Genomic DNA, 20,884 nt, shown 5'->3' on the forward strand with positions numbered 1-20,884 from the left:
GTATTCATTAGAAGGACTGATGTTGAAGCTGAAACTCCTGTACTTTGGCCACCTCATGCGAAGAGTTGACTCATTGGAAAAGACTCTAATGCTGGGTAGGATTGGGGGAAGGAGGAGAGGGGGACGACAGAGGATGAGATGGTTGGATGGCATCACTGATTCAATGGACATGAGTTTGGGTAGACTCCGGGAGCTGGTGATGGATAGGGAGGCCTGGCGTGCTGCGATTCATGGGGTCGCAAAGAGTTGGACACGACTGAGAGACTGAACTGAACTGAACATATTATGTAGCTTACTCATTTGTTACATTTAGTGTTTATTGCATGCTCCGTTTCTAGAAGACAGATTCTCTGAGGGAGGATCTTTGTTTACTGGTTTATCTTGAGATCCCAGAAGACTGTCTGGCACCATGAAAGCAATCAACATATATATGCTTGATAAATAAATGGTACATATTTCCAAAAGAATAAATGCAAGACAGCCTAATGTATAAAAGATGTAGCAAACTCAGATGCTTCAAGGCTTGGCCCAGTAACTTAAATACATGAAGGGGTGACTTTTGTTTGCTGGTGTATCTCATATGACCCACATAGTTCCTGGAACATAGAAGACAATAAATATTTGCTAAAATAATTAATATGAGACATATTTTATTAGTTGGATGCAAATTACACATCTGAAATTTTAGTAGTATTTTGATTATATGCTCTGCTTAGTCGCTCAGTTGTGTTCAACTCTATGACCCCATGGACTGTAGCCCACCAGGCTCCTCTGTCCATTGGGATTCTCCAGGCAAGAGTACTGGGGTGGGTTGCTATGCCCTCCCTCCTCCAGGGGATCTTCCCAACCCAGGGGTGGGACCCAGGTCTCCCCCACCGCAGGTGAATTTTTTACCAGCTGAGCCACCAGGGAAGCCCAGGAATACTAGAGTGGGTAGCCTATCCTTTCTCCAGGGGATCTTCCTGACCCAGGAATCAAATTGGGGTCTCCTGCATTGCAGGCGGATTCTTTACCAGCTGAGCTACCAGGAAGCCCTTTGATTATGTAAACATCATTATAATGACTTACACAAAATTTAAGGAAGATAAAACTAAATTTACTGGTCAATGCAAAGATATTCTGAATAATACTTTTTTATCTGCTCCATGCTAAGAATTTCACTTCCTCTATGATCTAAAAAATAAAAGTTTGTTGAAGGGAAAAGATATTTCTCAAAAATGCTGTAGTGATAGTATCATATGTTGTTGGTGGCAATGTTAATTGCTGTAACTTTTCTAGAAAGCATTCAGAACTATGAATCAGGAGTCTAAAAAAATGTGCTTAAGTTTTCACATAGCAATTCCTCTTCTGGAACCTCCTTCCAAATTGAACCATGTAGACATAGTCATCACAGAGGTGGTTATACAATTGAAAGAGTAACCAAAAAAAGTATATCAACAAGGTGAAAATGGGTAAGTACATAATAATATATCCCAATTAGGGACTGTTTTGCAGGCAGTAAAATACACGTTTATGAATCACTTTTAGGACCATCAGAAAGTGCTTATGCTAGAATGTTAAGCGAAAAAGAGGAGGATACAAAGCTTTATGCTGCCTCCGCTGCTGCTGCTAAGTCGCTTCAGTTGTGTCCAACTCTGTGCGACCCCATAGACGGCAGCCCACCAGGCTCCTCCGTCCCTGGGATTCTCCAGGCAAGAATACTGGAGTGGGTTGCCAACAAAGCTGTATAAGCTGTATTATCACAATAATAAAAAATATTACTGTTAAAATTGAAAATTTGCATGGTCCTAAAAGTGATTTCTCTGCTTCTTTATACTTTGCTTTTCATTCCGACCACAGTTACTGTATACTCTACTTTTAAAAGCAGAAAAGATGCCAATGATAAAATATAAAAACATTTGATTGATTAATCTTAAAAATGCTATGAAATAGAGAAAAAGTCAAATGCCAAAATGAAATTTGTATAAAAACTTGTATAAAATTTGTATAAAAACTCACAGTTACCAGAATAAATGCTAAATGGACCCAAGATCTAAATGTATCAATAAAAAATAAAGGCAGAGCATTACCAAAAAGAAATTCCTTTATAATCTTCGGTGAAGAAAGCCTAATTATGACTCAAAGGCTGAAAGTAATAAAAGGAAAAAATAATAAATTTAAATGCATTAAAAGCTTTTTATTGAGTAACAAAATAACACCGTAGGCAAACTACATCAGTAATAACAACAAATACAAAGATGCAACTTTTATTTGTAATAAGGACTAACTCTCTAATATATAAAAGGCTCTTGAGAAAAACTTAATAGAAAAATGGGCATAAAACATGACCATACAGTTTATAGGAAAAGATATACAGATAACTCTTTAAGTACACAATAAAATGCTCAACTTCTTTCATAATAAGAGAACTGTGAACTAACACTGCCCTGAGACACCATTTCTTACCTATTAGCTGGCAGAAACCCCAAAGCTTGATAACACTGTGAGGCTGTGTAGGAACAGGTTTCTCACACAGGTTTGGTAGGATGCAAAATGCTATGTTCCTATGGAGAAGAATTTGGCCACATCCATTAAAATTATACATGCATTTATCCTTTGGCAAGCAATATTCTAAGAGTCTGCTCTGAAAACAAGCCTCCACAAATCTGAAACAACATATGCGTGAAAGAATATAGTTATTCACTGTAGCATTATCTTACAGCAAAAGATCGGAGATGGCCCACATGTCCATTGAAAAAAAGGGAGCTGTCAGGATCATCCACAAAATGGAAAGTTTTGCAGCCATAAAAGAGAACGATGAACCAATACAGAGATCTCCCCAGGATATATTGTTAAATGAAACACAATGAAGATGCAGAATTGCATTATAGTAATAGTAATTTCTACCTTATATGTAAGAACAAAGGAAGACTATTAATATATATGTATTTGCTTATTTTTTTGAAATAGAACTACGGGAAGGACAAACTGCAATAGGATTAAAATATTTATTTATGAAGGAGAGGGGTTGTGGAGGGGAGTGAGACTTCTATAAGGATATGAAAAGGAAAGGACATTTTTTGTATCACCTGGACTTTTGAACACTGTAAACACTACTACAACTACTACTATTAAATGTTTATATTCTAAAAAATTCTTATATCAAATGGAAAAAAACAAGCCCTAAAATTTAATCAAAACAGGACTAAATGAACTTAACTGTACATCAAATTGTTATTATAACCATACAGAGAAAAGAATTTTTAAGGTAACTTTTGAGTATAGTGTTCTTTAATGGGCTTCCCTGGTGGCTCAGCAGTAGAGAATCCACCTGCAGTCCAGGAGACCACCTGCAATGCAGGAAACGCAGGTTCAATCCCTAGGTCAGGAAGATCCCCTGGAGAAGAAAGTGGCAACCCACTCCAATATTCTTGCCTGGAGAATTCCATGGACAGAGGAGCCTGGTGGGCTACAGTCCATGGGGTCTCAAGAGTTAGACATGACCTAGCGACTAAACCACCATCCACCATTCTTTAATGGCATATATAGCAAGGACTTAAAGAATTGTATGTAAGTCTTAAACTTTACTCAGGTGTACAGGCAGAAAGAGGAAAATATCAAGCAAGTGTGGCAAATATTTAAATTTGTTGAAGGTATGTGGAGTGTGTATTGTTCATTGTACTACTTTTTTCTGCTTTCCTATGTTTGAAAACTTTTCAAAATAAAAGGTGTATAGCATTTGTTAACACTGGCGTGACTATTAGAAGATCTGGGCTTCTGGACTTACCAGTGCCACTTATTTGCTTTGTGAACGAAAGGAGTCATTTCACTTTCTGTTTTTTTATTGAAATATAATTGATTTACAATATTCTATTAGCTTCAGGAGTACCACACAGAGATTAGATATTTTTATACATTATGAAATGATCACCGTGACAAGTCTAGTTATAATCTGTCACCATACAAAGTTATTACAATACTATTGACTATATTCCCTCTGCTGCACTTTATATTCCTGTGACTTATTATTTTATAACCACAAGTTTGGACCTCTTAATTCCTTTACATATTTCACTCATCTCCCCATTCCTCCTCCTCTTTAACAGCCACCACTTTGTTCTCTATGAATCTGCTTCTGTTTTGTGTTCATTCACTTGTTTTGTGTTTTAGATTCCATATTTCACTTTCTTTTTCAGGAAAGTGAAGCTTTGGAACTCCGTGCTGCCTTGAGTCTCTTTCAGCTCTCTGGTGTGATTGTATTACCCACAAGTCAATCTCTTACAACACTGACAAATCTAGCCCCAGCATGATATGAAGGGACAGCAGAAAGAAGTTACCAGTTTCTAAGAATATTTCTTCAAAAATTGTTCTACTGAGCACTTCACCAAATACCTGGTCATTTAAGATCTTTGATCTATTTCTTGTAATAGGTCCTCTCCTGCCAAACACAGCCTGGAGTTGAAAATTTTGGTGTTGTTTAATAGCTACCATTAATGCAGGAAGAAAAAACTCCTAGAAATGTGTTCTTTGTAGGAGTTGCTCCCAAATTTTCATAAGCAAATGAAAACCAAACAAAAAATATTAGAGTTGAAAGTTCTCTCATTAGAATGAAAATGTTTAGTACACAGATATTCCTTAATATCCTAATTAAATATAATCTTTTTATTAGTTGAACTTTTATTCTCTGGTAAGTCAGCTGACACACACGTGTGTGTGTGTTTGTGTGTGTACACATATCAAATATATAAAATTTAAAGCAAATGACTATAGACTTTTAAATTTTCAATAGAGACTGTATAAGCCCAAAAGCAATACCACATCTATAGAAATAATCTGCCTGATTCTCCTTTTACTGGGATATAATTACATTTTATTGCAATCATTCATGGGTTCAAGCTCTGTGTGTGTGTGCGCACACATGCACAAACGCGCACACACACACACACACAGGCAGTAGGAAGAATGTTCTTGTTGGGAACAGCTACGTTGTTCCCAGAATACTCCCTCCTTTCTTCCTTCCTTCAATGCACATAGACCTAGATCCTACCACATGCCAGGCACTGAACCAGGTCCTGGGAAAACAGTGTAGAGCAGTGCTTGAGTTGAAAGCCCGGTTCAGGTTAGCCTGAGAGCTGCTCTTAGGGAAGTTCAGCCTCCAGTGACTCCTGAGAACATTGGACATATGGGCTGTGGACAGTTGCAGAGGCTGCAGAGATGGGGGAAAGGTGAGACTCACGGCAAATGTGTGAGGACAGACATCTAGGGTCTCAAAAAGTGTCAGGCCATCATGGCTTGTGCTTTTGGGAAGCATCACAAAGACCAGCTAGAGTTGGTGGTTCTCCTCCTCCACTCTCATCATTGGGCTCACCATCACTCCGAGACTCATTTCCTGTTTAATAAAATAGAATGAGGATTTAATAACATAAGATGGAGTAATGTGTCTGGGACTGGCATGCAACTTATGCCAAAGTGAGGGAGAGAATCAGTGCTTTTCTAGAAACTAGAAACTTTTAGACTAACCCCGATAAGCCTTTATTTCATTTATTCTTTATCACCCTCTATGAGATAGCTGTTATCAAATCACCCCCATTTTACAAATAAGGAAAGTAAGATTCAGAGAGTTGGGAGACTTGTCCGGGATCATATAAATAGCTAGTGGGTGTAGATCAGGAATTCAAACCCAAGACTGTCTAAGCCTAAATTTTATGTTCTTGATTCTTAATGCCATGATGCTTGTGGGAAAGGGAAAATCTGGAAAAGGTGCTTTGTTCCTTGACCCAAAGGAATGAGTTGATCTGTAAAGCTCTTGCTTTTGATTCATTACTGTTTCATATTTCTTAACATGATTTCTACAAACCAGGAGTTGAAAACTATTCCTATGGTAAATTTTTGGAGTCCCCACCACCCCTTTTGGCTTATAGCTGCCCTGCTTTCCTCATCTACATCACCCACCTCTCCCCTTTGACAACTGAACTTATGGGCTCAACACAAACCTTTTCTATTTCTTATGTTTATTCTTGCAAAAACACTTGATGTGTCCATACAAAGACTTATACACAAATGTTCATAGCAGCTTTATTAAAATAGAAAAAACTGGGGGAAAAAAAACAAATTTTGGTACATCATACAGTAAAATACTGTTCAGCAATAAAAAGATCAAGCTATGGATATACATAGAAATATGGACAGATTTTTTAAAAAATGTTTTGATGAATGAAAGAAGCTAGACACAAAAGAGCACATACTCTATGATTCCATTTATATGAGATCCTAATCTATAGTGACAGAAAATAGATCAGCAGTTGCCTGGGCCTGAAAAGTGGAATGGATGAGGGGTATGGACTATGAGGGACACAGGGAGACTTGGAGGGTGATGGAAATGTGCTTTATCTTGATTGCACTGGTGGTTACACAGCTGTGTACATTTGTCAAAACTCATTAAGTTACACACCTAAAATAGATCTACTTAATAATATGTAAATTATACTTTAAAAAGTTGAATTTTTTTTAAAGCACCCTCGTGTCTATTTTTTAAAAAATTCTCCTTGCTCCATAACTGTGTGTGCAATTTGCGGCTGTGGTGCTGCAAAGATGTTCTAAAGAGCCTGAGTCTTTGACTTGCCACTTCCTACAAACAGATCTTTCTGGGAAAGATCAGATGGGTCTGTTTGGAAGTCAGCACTGTTTTTCCATCACCAAGGGGATTGCTGCGGAACGCCGCCCCCAAAGTTCATTATCTCAGCATTTAATGTTTTGTTTTTGTTTTTTCAAAATACAGAAAAGTAATTAGAAGACATGATGGGCAATAACCTCTGTGCCAAATTACCTTGTTTTAATTTGATGATGCTTTTGAATTGTTCAAGCTCAAATAATTAATTTAAAAACTGCCAGTCTCTTGATAGGATTTTTTTTTTTTTTTGGAATGTGCATGCCAAGTATTATAAGGAATGTTTTTCAGGGTAAAATCTTAACCCCCTAAGACACACAATGACCACCGGACCACTGATCTGCTTCAAATATTCGAAAGCTAATAAGCCACAAGTTCACAGGGGGGAATTATTGCCTCGCCAGCCACTAGCAGTCTAGGTTTGACTGTTTCTTTAGTGACATTTATAAAACCCCATTCCTTTCATCAGATCATAAGAAGACGGAATCAGGTTTCAGATTCACTCAGGGTTGATAATTGAGCTCATTCCTGAAAGGCCTGAGAGCACCAAAGCACTGAGGTGAAACCATGGAAATTAGTGATTTGAATAGGAGAATTGTGAACTTCAGTAAAGAAAACATTTCCCATTGGGGCGTTCATGGAACAAGATTTGCCGACGCCTAGTAAGATTAATGAAGGCAAAATGAGGGAAAACACCGTGAATCTTGTTTTCTATGGGAGATAAGAAGGGGAAGGGGAAGAGAACAGAAAACCATCAACCTCATTTGCACCCTGAGCTCTGTAATGAGGGGCCCACATGGAGGGGCCTTCTTGCTGAGGAAAAGTTGGCCCACAGCCTTGGGAACAGTTGGCCTCCCTAAATGACACCGGAGCAGAATTCCAGGCCATCTTTTGTAAATGTTTGTTCTTCACAAGGGCAAGGCGAACTTCCTAAGTGGGTAAGCTGGCTGAAGATCTGAGCAAGCTTAGAAAAGAAAGCCAGGCCTGCCCTTGAACTCCAGGAGCCTCGCACAGCAGCTCCCATATGCTCCACCCTGGCTTTGGGCCCGGAAGTGGAGCCCCAGAGCTCCAGAGAGTTCGGGGGCATCCAAAGCCAGGCCTCGCAGCTCCTTCCAAGGAGGCGTTTCATTGAGGGCAAGTAGGGGGTGACCCTGTTTAAATCAGTTTTTTGCTGGTACAGCCTTACACCATGGCCTCCCAGCCCCTGAAAGGGTGGCTGAGTTTTAGTTGTATCTATAAAATGGTTGACAACCTCTGGGGTATTTCGTGGAAGATGGATCTGTGAGCCACACAGAACCTGTTAGACATCCAGACTATTCATTTATCTTTTATACCTGGCACCTACCTGGCTGTGGAGTGAATGTTGGATATGTAGTGCGTGCGTGCTGTTGCTCAGTCCTGTCTGACTCTTTGTGACAGCATGGTTTGTAGGCTTCTCTGTCCATGGGACTTTTCAGGCAAGAATGCTGGTGTGGGTTGCCATTTTCTCCTTCAGGGGATCTTCCCGATCCAGGGATCAAACCCACGTCTCTTGTGTCTCCTGCATTGGCAGGCGGGTTCTTTAACACTAGCGCCTCCTGGGAAACCCTTGAATATGTAGATTTGACTTGAGATCTAGCCTATGAGCAAAGCCGTTTATCTAATTTGAGCTTTTACTTTTCTCCCAGCATCACCTTTTCCTCTAGAAGGTGTTCCCCGAACCTTCAATTTTACTGTCCCTGCTCTTCAGTTGACTTCATCTCTTCCTACTCTCCCCTCGTTCATGTCACCTGGGCTACCTTGGCCTTCAGGGAGCCCATAAACCCAGTAGGCACATCCTGCCTGAGGAACAGCCTTCACCCAGACATGGGTGCGTTCTCTTGACAAAACTCTGTTAGTCTTTGCCCTGCTTCGTTTTGTACTCCAAGGCCAAATTTGCCTGTTACTCTGGGTATTTCTTGACTTCCTACTTTGGCATTCCAGTCCCCTATAATGAAAAGGACATCATTTTGGGGCGTTAGTTCTAGAAGGTCTTGTAGGTCTTCATAGAACTGTTCAGCTTCAGCTTCTTCAGCATTACTGGTCTGAGCATAGACTTGGATTACTGTGATATTGAATGGTTTGCCTTGGAAACGAACAGAGATCATTCTGTCATTTTTGAGACTGCATCCAAGTAATGCATTTTGGACTCTTTTGTTGACTATGATGGCTACTCCATTTCTTCTAAGGAATTCTTGCCCACAGTAGTAGATATAATGGTCATCTGAGTTAAATTCACCCATTCCAGTCCATTTTAGTTCACTGATTCCTAAAACGTCGATGTTCACTCTTGCCATTTCCTGTCTGACCACTTCCAATTTGCCTTGATTCATGGACCTGACATTCCAGGTCCCTATGCAATATTCTTCTTTACAGCATCAGACTTTACTTATATCACCGGTCACATCCACAACTGTATGTTGTTTTTGCTTTGGCTCCATCTCTTCATTCTTTCTGGAGTTATTATTCCACTCTTCTCCAGTAGCATATTGGGCACCTATCAACCTGGGGAGTTCATTCTTCAGTGTCATCTTTTTGCCTTTTCATACTGTTCATGGTGTTCTCAAGGCAAGAATACTGAAGTGGTTTGCCATTCCCTTCTCCAGTGGACCATGTTTTGTCAGAACTCTCCACCATGACCCGTCCATCTTGGGTGGCCCTACACGGCATGGCTCATAGTTTCATGAACAAAGCTAGTGGAGGTGATGGAATTCCAGCTGAGCTATTTCAAATCCTAAAAGATGATGCTGTTAAAGTGCTGCACTCAATATGCCAACAAATTTGGAAAACTCAGCAGTGGCCACAAGACTAGAAAATGTCAGTTTTCATTCCAGTCCCAAAGAAAGGTAATGCCAAAGAATGTTCAAACTACCTCAAAATCGCACTCATCTCACATTCTAGCAAAGTAATGGTTAAAATTCTCCAAGCCAGGTTTCAACAGTATGTGAACTGTGAAACTCCAGAAGTACAAGCTGGATTTAAAAAAGGCAGAAGAACCAGAGATCAAATTGCCAACATCTATTGGATCATCGAAAAAGCAAGAGAGTTCCAGAAAAACATCTACTTCTGCTTTATTGACTATGCCAAAGCCTTTGTGTGGATCATAACAAACTGTGGAAAATTCTTAAAGAGATGGAAATACCAGACCACCTTACCTGCCTCCAGAGAAATCTGTATTCAGGTCAAGAAGCAACAGTTAGAACTGGACATGGAACAACAGACTGGTTCCAAATCGGGAAAGAAATATGTCAAGGCAGTATATTGTAACCCTGCTTATTTGACTTATATGCAGAGTACATCATGAGAAATGCCAGGCTGGATGAAGCACAAGCTGGGATCAAGATTGCCGGGAAAAGTATCAATACCCTCAGATATGCAGATGACACCACCCTTATGGCAGAAAGTGAAAAAGAACTAAAGAGCCTCTTGATGAAAGTGAAAGAGGAGAGTGAAAAAGTTGGCTTAAAACTCAACATTCAGAAGACTAAGATCATGGCATCTGGTCCCATTACTTCATGGCAAATAGATGGGGAAACAGTGGATACAGTGTCAGACTTTATTTTGGGGGGCTCCAAAATAACTGCAGATGGTGACTGCAACCATGAAATTAAAAGATGCTTGCTCCTTGGAAGAAAAGCTATGACCAACCTAGACAGCATATTAAAAAACAGAGACATTACTTTACCGACAAAGGTCTGTCTAGTCAAAGCTATGGTTTTTCCAGTGGTCATGTATGGATGTGAGGGTTGGACTGTAAAGAAAGCTGAGCGCCAAAGAATTGATGCTTTTGAACTGTGGTGTTGGAGAAGACTCTTGAGAGTCCCTTGGACTGCAAGGAGACCCACCCAGTCAATCCTAAGGGAAGTCAGTCCTGAATATTCTTTACAAAGACTGATGTTGAAGCTGAAATTTTGGCCACTGGATGTGAAGAACTGACTCATTGGAAAAGACCCTGATGTTGGGAAAGATTGAAGGCAGGAGGAGGAGGGGACAACAGAGAATGAGACAGTTGGATGTCATCACCAACTAGATGGACATGAGTTTAAGTGAGCTCCGGGAGTTGATGATGGACGGGGAAGGCTGACCTGCTGCAGCCCATGGTATCACAAAGAGTCTGACACGACTGAGCAACTGAACTGAAGTGACTGAGACGTGGGTGGCTGCACTTTGTGATAAGAATCATAAAGTTACATGTCTTTTATGGAGTCCGTGAGAACTGATTAAGGGAGCTTTCTTCATTTATTCAGAGCCTTTTCAAGAGTTATCCCTTTGTCCTAAATTCCAGATCTCTGTCTTGGTTTCTAGTGTCGAATGCCCATGTGATTTATCAATACATCTTGAAATCATGAACTGACCTTTTGTCAGTTCTCATGTTGGATGTAAGAATGGCTTTCTTAATAAAGCATCTGGGGAGATGCTTTAATATCACTATCCTTAGTTAATACCGTTTTAAGAACTCATTGCATATATTTGACTTTTATTACTCCATACTTCCAAACCTGCCAGTGTTTCTAGTATGCTAAGAGTGCCCATGATTCTTTGAAAATAGAGGAAAGGGGGCCATAGGCCAAATCATGTGGCTATGCGGGCAGACTCTGGAAGCTGCGACCAGCCCTCAGATGACACCCAGCAAGAAAACGGAGATCCTAGCAAGGATTCTATTCTACCAACAACCTAAATAAGCAAGGACTTGGTGGCTCAGCAGTAAAAGAATCAGCCTGCAATGCAGGAGATGCAGTTTTGATCCCTGGGTCAGGAAGATTCCTTGGAGAAGGGAATGGCAACCCATTCTAGTATTCTTGCCTGGGAAATCCCATGAACAGAGGAGCCTGGTGGGCTACAGTCCAGGCAGTCATAAAGTGTCAGACAGGACCAAAATGACTGGGTACACAGCACTTCAGAGGGGAACCCAGTCCTGCCACAATTTGATGTTAGCCCAGTGAGACACACATCAGACTTCTGACATGTACTGCATGTACGTAAACTTATGTAGAACTTCAGAACTCTAAGTTAATACATTGGCATCATTTGAGCTGCTAAGAAAAAAAGCCCATGATTTTACTGATTCTATGTCCTCAAAAGATAAAGAGGCATTAAAATATTCCAAGGTTGACCACATTCTGTTTTATAGTATATTATAACTGTTCAGTTTTATTATTGTTGTTAATCTCTTACTATGCTAAAATCATAAATTAAAATTTATCATAAATAGATATACATAGGAAAATGGTATATATAGTGTTCAGTACTATCTTCCCTTTCTGACATCTGCTGGGGTATTGGAATGTATTCCTTGTGGACAAGGAGTGACTACCATATTATTGGGCTTCCCAGATGATGCTGGTGGTAAAGAACCTGCCTGCCAATGCAGGTAGACTTAAGAGATACGGACTTGATCCCTGAGTCAGGAAAATTCCCCTGGAGGAGGGCATGGAACCCACTGCAGTAGTCTTGCCCGGAGAAGCCAATGGACAAAGGAGCCTGATGGGCTAGAGTCTCAGAGTCGGACATGACTGAAGCAACTTAGCAGGAGAAGCAGCAGCATATTATTATTTTTTGAACCACAAACATGTATTATGCGTGAGGCAATATGCTAAGCATTATGGCGGGCATACTCAAAAATTCTGAAACATCATGTCAGTGTGCCTTTATAGATCAGCCTGAATTATGATTAGATAAAATCCTGGCTCTTCCTCACGGAAGAAGCTTGGGGGCAGAGTCTTTGAACAATGGGCATCACGTCAATATCTGAGCTGTTGGCTGGAGTCCTGATTATGCTGGAACAGGCTGTCCTGGGGACAGGCAAACCATGGATCAAGACCTTTTGAATAGAACTTCCACATTTCAGAATTTCCCTCTTCTTTTTGTAGCAGGATGTCAAAAGCGTTCCGATAAATCTCAAGATATCACAAGTGTGAGAAAGAAAGATTTTTAACTACTCCGTGTCCACAGACCTTATCCTAAAATGAATTCATAAATTTTACTAATGATCACAAATTCAATGAAAAAAAAGCCTTATAAGTCTGTTTCAGTACACCACACATGCTGATATGATGCTCAGCATCTGTGCTAAACAAAGCGTTCATTCATTGGTTTGTTTGTTTTTTCACGTATTCATCTATTTAACAAATGTTTACTGAGTACATACACTGTACTAGGAACTGTGGGTGATATAAAGATGAATAAGATACTGCCTCTGACCTTAAAGCACTTGGAGGTAAGAAGAGGAGGTGAAACATGCATTTAAAGAACTACAGATGTAAAATGTGATAAATCATCCAAACTAATTAAAGTGCTAAGAAACAGAGATCTGGCTAGAGAAAAGGGCTTCATAGAAGAGTAAGCTGGGTCCTTGAAAAATGTGGTAGGAAACAAGTGTGTGAAAATAGGAATGGGGTTGAGGATTGGGAATTAACAGAAATCGAGGCAAAGACGCAGAAAAATACAAGCCCTGCATGTAGAAAAGTAAATAGTTCCATTTGACAGGAGCAGAATGTGTATGAAAAAGAAGGAAGTGACAGTTTCTCAAAAAACTATAACCACCATGCATGCATATTCGCTCAGTCATGTCTGACTCTTTGTGACCCCATGGACGGTAGCCTGCCAGGCTCCTTTGTCCATAGAATTTTCCAGGCAAGAATGCTGGAGTGGGTTGTCATTTCCACCTTCATGGGATCTTCCTGACCCAGAGATCGAACCTGGGTCTCTTGCATCTCCTGCATTGGCAAGCAGATTCTTTACTACTGAGCCACCTGGGAAACCCAAAACTACCACATGACCCAGCAGTTCCATTCTTGGGGATATACCTGAAAAAAAAAAGCTCACTAATTCTAAAGGATATATACACCCCATGTTTATAGTAGCATTATTTACAGTTGCCAAGATATGGAAGCAAACTAAGTTTCCATCAACAGATGAATAGATGAAGAACTGGTGTAAATATATGCATTAATATATACAATGGAATACTACTCAGTCATAAAAAAGAATGAAACCTTGCTGTTAACAGCAACATTGCTGGACTTCGAGGGCATTATGTTAAGTGAAATAAATTAGAGAAAGACAAATACTGCATGATATTACTGATCCATGGAATCTAAAAACTAAAATAAACTGCTGCTGCTGCTGCTGCTAAGTCGCTTCAGTCACGTCCAACTCTGTGCAACCCCATAGACAGCAGCCCACCAGGCTCCCCCGTCCCTGAGATTCTCCAGGCAAGAACACTGGAGTGGGTTGCCACTTCTCAAATGCATGAAAGTGAAAAGTGAAAGTGAAGTCTCAGTCGTGTCCGACTCTGTGCGACCCCATGGACTGTAGCCTACCAGGCTCCTCCATCCACGGGATTTTCCAGGCAAGAGTACTGGAGTAGGTTGCCATTTCCTTCTCCTAGTGAATATAACAAAAAAGAAACAGGCTCACAGATATAGAGAACAAACTAGTTGTTATCACTGGGGAGAGGAAAGCGGGAGAAACAAGACAGAGATAGAAGATTAAAAGATACAAACTATTATGTATAAAATAAGCTACAGGGATATATTATACAGCACACAGAATACAGTCAATATTTTATAATAACTGTAAATGGAGCATAACCTTTAAAGATTGTGAATCACTATGTGGTACACCTATAACTTATATAATATTGTACAGCAACTATATCTCGATGAAAATAAGAGAAGGGAATGGAGACTCATGATACCCAACTAGGGAAGTCAGAGTTACATTCACAGGTGAGGTGACCACATAATTTATCATCCAGATCATCATTTGAGCGTAAAAGGTGAATAAAAATAAATTTTATGTATATATATATATATATATATATTTTTAACTTATTTCTTTGTTGATCAATACATTTTTTATTTATAAAGTATAATTGGATATTCATGAGTTTCCACTCTATTCTTTTGAACACCCACTCTGTTCCTGTCAAATGGAACTACTTTTTCACATGCTTGCTGGCCATTCATATGTTTCCTTTAGTTAAATTTCTGTTCAAATCTTTTGCACATTTTAAATTGGGTTTTTGTCTAATTATTGAGTTGTAAACACTCATTATATATGTTAGATACAAGTTTCTGGCAACGTATACGTATTGTGAATATTGTCTGCTAGTCAGTGGTTCACGTTTACTTTAATGATGGCTTAAGAAGAAAAGAAGTTTTAAATTTTAACAAAATCAAATTTATCACATTTTCATATGATTTGTTCTTTGCCTGTGCGTCCTATCTAAGAAATCTTTACTTTCCCAAAGTCACAAAGAATTTCTTCTGTATTTTCTTCTAAAAATTTTATGGCTTAACTTTGACATTTGGGTTATGATGTTTCCTGGTTTCCCTGGTAGCTCAGCCTGTAAAGAATCTGCCTGCAATGTGGGAGACCTGGGTTCGATCCCTGGCTTGGGAATATCCCCTGGAGAAGGGAATGGCAACCCAATCTGGTATTCTTGCTTGGAGAATTCCATGGAACAGAGGAACCTGGCAGGCTACAGTCTGTGGTGTCGCAAAGAGTCAGAAATGACTGAGGGACTTTCACCTCACTATGATATTTCCACTATGATAATGAATAATTTTTTACATATTGTTTGAGGTAAGGGATGAGGTTCATTTTTTCCGTAAGAATATCCAGCTCAAACATTTCCATTTGCCAGGGGTGTGGGAAGGTGGGATGAGGACTATCTTTCTTTTAGATTAGGTCAACAGCTTCGGTGATCAACTTTCTTGAAATATGAAAACTCAGTAATTTTTATAAAACTAACCTCCCTCCCTCCTTCCTTCCTTCTCATTGTTGCTGTCGTGAATGCCGCATACTGTACCACCCAGATTCCCCTGCAGGACTGGAGCAAGGTTCCCCTGGCTGCTGGGAATGGTGGCTGTTGACAGCTCACAGTTGATTCCAGCTCCAGGAATTGCCCTTCACTGAAACGTGCTGCCTATCCAATGTGATGTTCTTGCCCCAGGGGCAGTTTCCATCCTATAATTTGTCACTGGTAAGGGGGGTGGAAGATGTTGGTGAAAAATAAAGACCTGGCCTCATTTCAAGCAACCCTGACAGGCTCTGCCAGCTCCAGGACTCTCATGGGATAGGCTGAGGCCAATATATTCAGTAGAATATTACTAGGCTATAAATTATGAAATCTTGCCATTTATGACAACATGGATAGATCTAGAAACTATTATGCTAAGTGAAAGACAATTACCACATGATCTTACTTACGTGTGAAATCTAAAACAAACCAACAAAACAAAAACAGATTCACAGATCCAGAGAACAAACAGTTTCCATAGTTGGCAAATGTGTACATTTTCTCTAGGCAGGTTGAGGATAATGGCACCCATGGCCACTGTGAACAGATTCAGAGGGTCAGATATCTCAGTTCAGTTCAATTCAGTCGCTCAGTCGTGTCCGACTCTTTGCGACCCCATGAACCGCAGCACACCAGGCCTCCCTGTCCATCACCAACTCCCGGAGTCTACCCAAACCCATGTCCATCGAGTCAGTGATGCCATCCAGCCATCTCATCCTCTGTCGTCCCCTTCTCCTCCCGCCCCCAATCCTTCCCAGCATCAGGGTCTTTTCCAATGAGTCAACCCTTCGCATGAGGTGGCCAAAGTATTGGAGTTTCAGTTTCAACATCAGTCCTTCCAATGAACACCCAGGGCTGATCTCCTTTAGGATGGACTGGTTGGATCTTCTTGCAGTCCAAGGGATTCTCAAGAGTCTTCTCCAACACCACAGTTCAAAAGCATCAATTCTTTGGTGCTCAGCTTTCTTCACCATCCAACTCTCACATCCATACATGACCACTGGAAAAACCCTAGCCTTGACTAGACGGACTTTTGCTGGCAAAGTAATGTCTCTGCTTTTTAATATACGGTCTAGGTTGGTCATAACTTTCCTTCCAAGGAGTAAGCGTCTTTTAATTTCATGGCTGCAATCACCATCTGCAGTGATTTTGGAGCCCAAAAAAATAAAGTCTGACACTGTTTCCACTGTTTCCCCATCTATTTCCCATGAAGTGATGGGACCAGATGCCATGATCTTAGTTTTCTGAATGTTGAGCTTTAAGCCAACTTTTTCACTCTCCTCTTTCCCTATTTATGTAGGAAAAAAGTGAATACTTCAAAATGCCACAAAAACAGAGTTTGGCTTATCAACACGGGTTCTGGAAGGATTTGAATTGGTTATTTAAAAAGCAAAGGCTTCTGGGAATTTTCTGGTGGTCCAGTGGTCAGGATTTGGCATTTTCACTGCCAGAGCCTGGGTTCAATCCCTGCTCAGGGAACTAAGATCCTGAAAGCCCCAAGGTGTGACTCAAAAAAAAAAAAAAGTTAAAAAATAAAATAAAATGAGAGGCTTTTGTAGCAACTGTAGACATATGTAACCTGTACTCTTAGAGGACTGGGGAATAATGTCATCTCGCAGTTAAATAAAATTTAGAAAGATATCAACTAAATCTCTTAATATTAGATACAGATTTCCATGTTTGTGTAAGAACTTTATACACTTTTAATTTTTATAGCAACCCCATAGTGTGATAAATTAATACATTCAAAACACTTAAAACAGTGCCTGACACCTGGTAGAAACTTAATAAATGTAAGCTGCTGATATTAATTTTCTTTTTAAGAGAATTAGAAACAGGAGAAATTTCAGAAGTAGGCATAGTTTACTGGAAAATTTCAAGCAACTATTAACATTTGTTTGGGACTTCTTTCCCCATTCATTATTGATTTCCTCAGCAAAGCATTTACTGAGTACCTAGTAATTGTAAGTATTCTGATTATTGGAGGATGGTTGTCATGCAATTAGTATAACTTAATTCCATCAACATATGATCAATACAATTCTATTCTTGCATCTAATTTAATTTCTTTACCCAGTCTTAACTGAATGAAATAAGCCATATAATAAACATTTACAAAGAAAATAGCTTTAAAAATAGTCTGCAGATTAAATGAATTCATTCTTCTGTTCAATTTCCAGATTATAATTGCCCTTCAGAAATAGCAGCAGGACACAAGATGCTGCAAAGTCAGGGAAATGTGGACATTAACAGAATAGCTGGGTCAGTTGTGTGTGTGTGTTAGTCACTCAGTCGTGTCTGACTCTTTGTGACCCCATGGACTGTAGCCCACCAGGCTCCTTTGTCCCTGGGATTCTCCAGGCAAGAATACTGGAGTGGGTTGCCATTTCCTTCTCCAGCTGGGTCAGTTATGATGTCATAAAAAAAAACAACCCACACCCACATAACCCAAAGCCAAATAGATCATAAAACAATTAATTTCTTTCCACATAGAAAGACCAAATGCATCTCCCTTAAGAGTGAAGATTGTTTATGCCAGTTCAGTCACTCAGTCATGTCTGACTCTTTGCGACCCCATGGACTGCAGCGCACCAGGCTTCCCTGTCCATCATCAACTCCTGAAGCTTGCTCACACTCATGTCAATTGAGTCGGTGATGCCATCCAACCATCTCGTCCTCTGTTATCCCCTTCTTCTTCTGCCTTCAATCTTTCCCAGCATCAGGGTCTTTTCCAATGAGTCAGTTCTTCCCATCAGGTGGCCAAAGTATTTACGCTTGTTAGGTTGTATTTTATATATTTTCCATAAGTTGAAGGATTATATTTGGAAGCTCCTAGGATTTGATAAAAATGTATTTTAAGCATGTGGCAATATTTAGCAAAAAAAAAAAAAAAGTATCAACAAAGGAGTTTTGAAATCAATTTTTTTTAATATATTCCCCAAATCTTTCTGAACATAGTAGGTTAAATAAGATACAGCTTGGTGAAAAAGTAACTGATATAATTAATAGTCATTCAGTAAGTTTTGCTAAAAACTTCAGGTTTATGTCCTAGAAATTGAGAAAACAAATTACTCTACTAACTGAAGCACAAATCCTTTTACAAAATTAAAGGAGCATATAATATAGTTGTTAAACAAAAGAAAATTTTAAATAATTTTTATGCTAGATAATTGTTTTTTAAATAGTCATTTTGCAGGGCTCAAAGAGTCAATATGACATTGCCCTAATAAATAACACTTTGATTCTGTTTGTGATTGAGATTTTGCAATGCTTACATGTAAAAGAAAAATTGGAAGAGACTTGATGCAGAAATGTTATCTCACTTGGGTAATAAGTAATAAGTATCTGTGGATGTATAAATCCATTTTATGAAGGCCTGTCTCATTAATCATTTACTTCTGTGGTTAATAATTATTTATTGAGATTTGTAATATATTTTATAATCTTTTGCTTTAGTGTGTGCTGCATGTGCTATGTAATTGTAATGAAAACTCAATCCAGAAGAAAAAATGTAACAAAATTTTGTGATCATGGGACTTTTAAAATTTCAATTTATTTACATATTTATGTGGCAAAGAACTATGAGAGACTGATCAATGAAAGATTTTCAAGATTAAAATAATTTTCATGTGGGTAAGAAGTAGAATGAAAATATAAATGCAAAGGGAAAGCGAAATGATAAAAATTTCAAACTATTAAAGAGCAGATCGATGCATTCTTTAAAAAGGTATGAAAAGCATCAAATCACTGAAGCATTTAAAGTCTAGTTTTATTTTTAAATGTCTGTGTTTCCAGTAAACTAGAAATTAACTCATTTGCAACTTTCTAAACTTATGATAACACTTTCTAATGGTCACCATAAATTGTGCAAGAGCGTGCATAGTTTTTTAAGTGAATTTGGTACCTACTGAGAGCAAAAGAATTGCAAGATCCCTGCTGTGGGATATAATATCCATGCTGAATCCAAAAGGATGCAGAAGAGCTAGCCAGAGGAAATGGACTGGGAGCTGGTGGCAAGCTCTGTAGGGCATGAGCCAAGGCTGGAAGATTAGAGAGGGAAGACGTCTTATGTAAGGAAAAATGTTTTAGGACAGCGCGAGTGGAGCCCTGTGCAGGCAGATGAAGCCATGGGAGTAGTCAGATCACCCAGGTGAAAATTTGGAATAAGGAGAGCAACAGAATCTAAGGATGGAGCCTAGGAAGCAGAGAAGGTGGAGAGGACCCCCTGAAGATAGCAAGGAGGTGTCATCCAAGAAGAGGGAAGAGAATGGGGAGGGGATGTCATGAAGACAAACAGGGAACTTCAAGAAAGGGAATTAACAACAGGGTCCATTGAATTTAAAGGGAAGAAGGATTACTGATGAATGTGTTGATCAAGAGTCTCTGGGTAGGAAGCCTAGGTAAGCAATTTAAGCAATGAAAGCAGTCTTGTAAAAAGTCAGCGTGCAAAGTCGATCCAGTCATGTCTGACTCTTTGCGACCCTACAGACTGTAGCCCACCAGGCTCCTCTGTCCATAGGATTCTCCAAGAAAGAATAGTGGAGTGAGTTGCTGTGCCCTCCTCCTGGGGATCTTCCCAACCCAGGGATGGAACCGATGTCTCTTGTGTCTCCTACATTGGCAGGAGGATTCTTTACCACGGAGCCACCTGGGAAGCCCATAAAATGTCAGAGGGAGAGTTGAATCAAGGCAACTGCAGGAATTTGTGCTGGAGCTTCTGGTGTCCTCTGTCTCCAGCACACTACCATTTACCAGCTCAGCTCCAATTACTCCAGGTCTCTGGATTTCTTTTCAAGTTTCAAAGTTCTGGGAGACCGGCCCAGGTCAGGTCATGTGTAGTGTGCTCAGTCACTCAGTTGTATCCAGCTCTTTCCGACCCCCATGAACTATAGCCTGCCAGGCTCCTCTGTCCATGGGATATTCCCAGCAAGAATACTGGAAGCAGTTGCCCCCTCCTCCAGGGGATCTTCCCAACCCAGGGACTGAACCCATGTCTCCTTCACTGGCAGCTGGATTCTTTATCACCGAGGCTCCTGAGAAGCCCATCAAGTCATGTATCTATTCTTAAATGATCAGCTGTTGTTGTGGGGTTTGATAACCTCGCGTAGAACGGCAGTGTGGACCTGTTTCCGAGTACTGGGGCTGAGTTAGAGAAGGGGGCTCTACTGTCGGCTGGGACCCCTTCCGCCAAACTGCCACAGACCACTTTACCAAGAGAAGTGTTGGGAGCAGAAGTCAGACTTCAGTGCCCAAGGAATGAATGTGAAGTGAAAAAACAGTGTTTAAGGACTTGGCCATGATAGAACTGAGGGTGAGAGAGGGTGGTAATCAGATGGAGTGACTGGATTAAGAGAGGGTATCAACTTTGTCCACCAATGGAACATTCTATATACATTCAGTGTTCCCGTCTCCCA

The 20,884-nt window shown here is 40.0% G+C and overlaps 1 long non-coding RNA gene across 1 annotated transcript in view; it reads right to left on the minus strand.

Annotated features, from left to right (window-relative positions):
- Positions 1–2,161: 2,161 nt before the first annotated feature.
- LOC145526919 (uncharacterized) overlaps positions 2,162–20,884 on the minus strand; it is a 31,404-nt gene continuing 12,681 nt past the window's right edge. Inside the window, exon 4 of the long non-coding RNA XR_014069301.1 lies at positions 2,162–5,368. This is a non-coding gene — a long non-coding RNA (uncharacterized LOC145526919). The remainder of the gene's footprint in view (positions 5,369–20,884) is intronic.

Source organism: Giraffa tippelskirchi, chromosome 11, assembly GCF_054371585.1.
Source record: "Giraffa tippelskirchi isolate mGirTip1 chromosome 11, T2T-mGirTip1v1.2.pri, whole genome shotgun sequence".
NCBI classification, from domain to species: Eukaryota; Metazoa; Chordata; class Mammalia; order Artiodactyla; family Giraffidae; genus Giraffa; species Giraffa tippelskirchi.